Raw genomic sequence first — 6,597 nt, 5'->3', positions numbered from 1 at the left:
GGGTTTGTAGTTTGCTTTCACTGCAACCAGACTGGCCATCGGAAGGCCAAGTGCCCTCAAATCATTCAGGGATTAACAGCTTTTGCTTTACGTGCTACTGACCAGGAAAGGTGGAGACACCGAGGGCTCGCGGGAGAGCTTTTCACCTAATCGGGAAGGAGGTACGCACAACACCTGATGTCGTGGCTGGTATGTATTTCCTTATTTGTATTATTTTGAGATTTGTTGTGCTTATATTGTGTTGTATATAGGTACTTTTCTTGTGAGTTCTGTACCTTCTTTGGTGTTATTTGACTCGGGTGCGAGTCTATCCTTCGTGTCTTTAGCTTCTAGTCGTCACATCAGTATCCGATGAGAAGCGTTGAGTCGACCTCAGAGGGTTTCTATAGCCAACGAGCTTATGGTTTATGCTACTGATGTATTTCGGGGGTGTGTGCTAGAGATATTTTGTGTTGAGTTCCCGATAGACCTATTGCCGATAGCGATGGGTAATTTCTGTGTCATAGTGGGCATGGATTGGTTGAGTCGGTTAGGAGTTGTGATCGACCGTGAGCATCAGATGGTGACTATACGAGACACTAGTGGGGGAGTGCTTATAGTGTTTGGCGAGGGTAACAGATCTGAATCAAGCTTCTGCTTTGCTGCCAGATCAAGATAGAGTCTACAGCAGGGTTGTATGGAATTTTGGCATACGTGATGGATACGTGGGTTACTATAGAGAGGTCGAGTTCTATCGTCGAGGTTTTGATAATTTGCGAGTTTCTGGATGTTTTTCCCAAGGAGTTGTCGGGTGTGCCTCCCGAGAGGTGGGTAGAGTTACGGATTGATTTGGTTCGAGGCACGGTGCCTATTGCCAAGGCACCTTATCGCCTTGTGCCGCTAGAGATGCAAGAGTTTATCCTCTCAGCTGCAAGAGCTTCTGGGGAAGGGTTTCATTAGACCGAGTAGCTCACCATGGGGAGCTCCGATCCTTTTTCTCAAGAAAAGGATGGTTCACATTAAATGTGCATCGATTACCAGGAGTTGAAGAAGCTGATGGTCAAGAACCGTTTTCCACTACCGAGGATCGAAGATTTATTCAATCAGTTGCAGGGGTTGTCTTTGATCTCCAAGATCGACTTGAGATCTGGATATCATCATATGAGAGTTTGTGACGAGAATATCCAGAAGACAATCTTTAGGACTCCTTATGGTCACAAATGGGTTTGTGGTGATGCCTTTCAGATTCACCAACGCACCGGCAATGTTCATGGATCTCATGAACCGGATGTGCAGGCCATTGTTGGATCGATTGGTAATGATGTTCATCAACGATATCTTGGTGTACTAGAGATACAGAGAGCAGCACGAGGAGTATCTTATAGAGATTCTTGGACTATAGAGGACGGAGAGGCTGTATGCCAAATTCTCCAAGTGTGATTTATGGTTACAAGAGGTCCAGTTCTTGGGACACCTCATTAATTAGAATGGGATATTGGTCGACCCGGCCAAGATTGAGGTAGTTATGAGATGGGAGGTGCCTAGATCCCCGTCTGAGATCAAGATTTTTCTGGGATAGGGGGCCCCAACAGCAGGCCTTATTTGGAACTCTTCACCAGAGATTGTGCGAAGCTCCAGTGTTAGCCCTTCCCGAGGAAGCGGAGGACTTCATGGTTTACTGTGATGCATCTATATATCAGGGATGGGTGTGGTGTTGTTGAAAAAGGGGCACGTGATAGCATATGCATCGAGTCAGTTGAAGCCTCATGAGACAAGGTATCATGTCACACCCCAAAACCGGAACGGCGGAAACGTTCTGGGGCGGAGGACGTCATGTAATGTATGACAACAATGCAAAGTAGTAAAAAAGCAACAACATCATCCATTGCATTCATAGTATAATTTTAATTACAAGTGTTGTTTCATAGTATAAGACAACATAATGACCAATCAAAATAAAATAGGAGTCTTGATTTCTCCGTCTTCACAAAACCTGGTCGTCATACCTGTGTATTTGAGACCTTAGAATACAAATATTTTGAAAGCGAGTATCAGTAATAAAGCTGGTGAATTCATAAGTATTAATGTGTCATTGATTTGTAAAACTGTAAAGTAAAGACCTATAAACATATTGAAAAAGATTGTATAAGTATGAACTGTTTGAAAGTAGTTGAAAGCGTTTAAATACCTTAGCAAATCCCTATGATTTCTATTAGTATAAAGAGTAGTCTTCTACCAAGACTAGAGTGTTTTGAAAGTAACAAAATTGGTTTTTCCCTTGTATGACTACTATTAACAATATATATAGTCTACCTTGTCGTTTATGTGAATGTATCACAAAATAAAAGTAATAGGAAAATATAGCCATGTAAGTGTTATCCTTTTGTAATAGGATCAACCCGACATCACGACTGCCGAAATACTTTTAACCTTGATCGTCCGTAGATGATCATTGTCCTCTATAGCTAACAACAGGTTGTAGGAATGGTTAGTCCCGTAAAGTTACCCTAGTATAAGTATTAACTTTAGGCATCCGTAGATGTTCATTACCTCTGTTGCTTACAGTTGGTTGCTAGAATGGTTAGTCCCGTCTTAGAAAGTAAGTTGCCTTCTCACGAGACCCGCTGTAAGTAAGTAATAATATTATTGGTAGTCCCTATTCTACATTTGGAACTAAAGGTGACTTCCGCAACGAATTGCTAGGTCAAAATCCATAATAATTACTGAATCATATATAATCATAAACTAAACCTATAATAGTTTACTAAGGATATATGAACGTATACCTTTGCTACCCAAAGGTACTGAATCGACTGATCAGAACCATTATATCCGTATATGTACACATGATGTATAACTTAATATTTAAACGACCTTCGGATGGATACCCGATACCCTACCAGACCACATCCCAACGGGGAAAAGGAAATAAAGCGGGTTAGCCTTCCTAAGTCCTTTAAACATTATTTATATAACTATAGATATACATGTATGCTTTTAACAAGGTTCTATGTAAAAGTATACTGGAAAGTGTATCCAAGTAAGTATGTCCAAGTAAGTGTATCTCTTCATATAGCATTTAGTATAGACTCATGAATGAACTGACTCTGGTGTAATTCCTTGTAACCGGAATAGCAAGTAGTATCTCCTAACTATACCTATAATAGTCACTAGAAATGTACAAGTATCAACGAAGGTATACCTTTGCTAACCAAAGGTACTGAACTGACTGAGGGCACTTTTATGTCTACATATGTATACATGATATATAACTAATATTTAGACGACATTCGGACGGATAACCGATACCCTACCAGTCCACATCCCAACGGGGAAAAGTAAATAAAGCGGTTTAGCCTTCCTAAGTCCTTTAAACATTACTTATATAACTATACATATATGGGCATGCATTTGATAATATAAAATCATAAAAGGAGTTTAACCTTTTAAAAAGATTAATATCTAAGAAAAGTTAGACTTAATGTCAGTTTATAAAACGGTTTGAAAGTATTTTGTTTGAATAAACAGTTTAAGTATAAAGGAAACCTTTGTTTGAAATACATTTGTAACAGAGTTTGAAAAGAAACATACAGTGTATAAAGTAGTTTTATAAAGAGATTTAAACATATAAAAACGTTTAAGAAAGTCATTTGATGAAATTTGTTTTGTAAAACAGCTAACGTATTGTAAATCCATTTACATGCTAGTTATTAATCACATGTGATTGATATAACTGCTAATCATGATTTAACTTGTATTCCCCCCTAAAGCATTTATAAACATTTAAAAAAATTTCAAAAAATTTAAAAGGTTAGTTCAAGGGGTATGAACTCACCTGTAGTGAGTGGTTTGTTCAGAAGTGTCGGACAAGGTGCTAGGTGTCAAGTGAGGACTTTGAACACACAATGGTCCTAGTTATCATATAATAAACATATATGTAATCTAATTAGTCAATTAATAACTAATTAATCAAGTTAAGACACCCTAGGTCATGGAAAGACTTTGATTCAAGTGTTATAGGTACCAAAGGGTTGCACATAAGGGTTGTATGACATAACATTGGAGTTTATGGCCCATGAACCACCCCTTTATGGAGTTTGCGGCCCATGACCATTTCCCCATGAGTTTAGGGCCGTAAACTCATGGTAAAATGTGCCAAATTGTGTTTTGAGGTCTTACAAGTCATTATTGGGCATCAAATGATCAAGTCTAAGCCTTAGGGAAGCATTAGGGGCATAATAAGACCACCTTGTGGAGTTTACGGCCAAATGACCATATTATCATGTGTTCACGGTTGTAAACTCTCTTAGGGACATGTTTTGATTTTTTTTAAGGTCTTAAACACTTCTAGGAAGGTTCAAGGTTGGCATCCAAGGCTTAGGAAGGGATTAATGTCCATTTTACCACTTAAAAAGGGGTTTATGGCCCAAGAACATCCCTGGCCATAAACTTATTTTTTCTTGTGTTATTTGATGATTTTAAAGTGTTATAAGGGTCATACTAAGCATACAAGAAGCTATAGCAAGTGCACTTACAAGATCGGAGCTTGATTGGGTGTTTAAGGTCCAAGAACACTAGTGTGTGTTCTTGGTGTTTTGAAGATCTAATGAAAATCAATAATTAAATGGATGAAATGATGTATAATCACTAGTTGTTATGATATAACAATAAATCAAGCCAAGAAGTACTTATGTTTTCGGGAGGTCGGGTGAAAGACGGGATGGTAGTTGAGTTTGCTTGGAGTTTGCTCTTGAGATTGCAAGTAAGAAGTGAAGGGTTTTGGAGAGTAAACTCATGCTTCAGGCATGAGTTTACTGTTTTGGAAGGATTTACGGCCCAAACATAAAAGTTTGGCCGTGAATTTCCTAACTATGTGGTACTTGCGGTTTTGGAATTTCAAGACTCGAGACGACACTTCCTTTCACCCGTTCGTTTAAAGAATAATTATTAAAATAATCAAACGAACATTAAATTTGCTAAAAAAAATTAACTTGACTTATAATTTCAAGTGATTGACTTTAGGGTTTAACCGAACGAAAATTTCGGGTTGTCACATCATCCCCCCGTTAAAGGGAATTTCGTCCCGAAATTAGAATTTAGGTGAAGGAGTAGGTATGAAAAATGGAGCAAGGAGGTGGGGAAACTTCCTAATAGATTGGTTCTCACACTAATAAGTGAATTCGGGTCCTCGGTTTGTATCCCAATGAACCTTCACTAAGGGGCGGCGACGTTGCTTCGTACGCTTGACCACTCGGTCGTGGGTCACTATAGTTCTTCCACGAAGGCGAGGATCTCGTTGATCTCGATCTCGTCGAGTGGGATTACGAGATTCCTGACGAAAATATACATTTTCAAGTTCGAGAAGTGAAAGGTAAAATGTACGTTACTAAGCTCGCGGTGTAGGTTGGGTTTGTGAGTTACGGGACCGATTCTGGAAAGAATCTCGGAGGTCCTAACTATTCTGGATTTGGCTTACCACGCTTTCCGAAGCGTAGCAAGCCTTCCCAGAGTGAGATTTCCAAAAGGATTTGGCCTCTCACTTGAAATTCCTAGGTTTTCTTCCTCTTGATTGTCTTCCCAGTCAAGGGCCACTCCCTTCTGAGTCAAATTCATAAGAGGTTTGGAAATCCGCAAGGAGTTCTGAATGAACTCTCGAAAGTAGGTCATTGAGACCTAGAATTTGGTGAATTCCTGTCGGCATCCTCGGTGCTGACAAATTCTCAGCGGTTTTGATTTTTGGCAGGGTCCTCAAGAATTCCCACATTACTGGTAATATGTCCTAGGAATTCGACTATTCAAATCTAAAAACTCGTATTTTAGAGAACTTCGCGTAAAGCTTCTCTAATTGTAATGTTTCCAGGGTTTGTTGTAGATGCTCTTTCTGATTTCCTTCTTACTACGAGAGTAGATACGTAAGTCATTTAAAAAGACAATGACGAACTGATCCAAGTAAGAATGGTGTACCCTATTCATTAAGTTCATGAATACTACGGGTGTATTGGTCCTATCCGAGAGGTATCACTACAGACTCGTAGTATCCGCATCGAGTTTGGAAGATTGTCCTCGGGACACCCTTCACTAACACTCGTAATTGGTGATATTCGATTCTTAGGTTCATTTCTGAAAGGTACGTCGTTCCTTGCAGTTGGTCAACTGATTCATCTATGCGAGGCAGAGAGTGATGATTTCTAATGGAAGTCCTGTTGAGTTCTGCACCACGAGGACTTCCAAATGTCACCCATGCTAGTACTACTCTCGCCCATGCACACTTAACTGCGGAGTTCTGATGGGATCCGGTGCATTAGTGCTAGTATGATCGCACTCCCTTTATTCTGTCTTCTTGAAGAATAAGACCAGAGCTCCCATAGGTGAGAAGCTTGGTGTTTTCATTTTGTTGCTAAGTAGTCGTTAAACTGTTCGGAAGGTTCTTGTGTCATTTTGATTCAGGCCAAGAGAGGAGTTATTATACATGAAAGCTTAGCTCATACACGTTATGATATAATCAAGACGGGGTGGACGATAAAATGTATGATTCTACTCTAGTCCCACATCCCAACGAAGAAAAAAAACTACGTTAGAAATCTCACATTCTATTGTCTACTAGGTCTTCGTTATATA

The 6,597-nt window shown here is 39.5% G+C and overlaps 1 pseudogene; it reads right to left on the bottom strand.

Annotated features, from left to right (window-relative positions):
- Positions 1-6,186: 6,186 nt before the first annotated feature.
- Positions 6,187-6,303, bottom strand: LOC111917385 (5S ribosomal RNA; annotated as a pseudogene).
- Positions 6,304-6,597: the final 294 nt, after the last annotated feature.

The sequence above is a fragment of the Lactuca sativa genome, chromosome 1 (genome assembly GCF_002870075.4).
Source record: "Lactuca sativa cultivar Salinas chromosome 1, Lsat_Salinas_v11, whole genome shotgun sequence".
Classification (NCBI taxonomy): domain Eukaryota; kingdom Viridiplantae; phylum Streptophyta; class Magnoliopsida; order Asterales; family Asteraceae; genus Lactuca; species Lactuca sativa.
The sequence above is the reverse complement of the archived record's forward strand: the minus strand, read 5'-3'. Positions and strand labels throughout refer to the sequence as shown.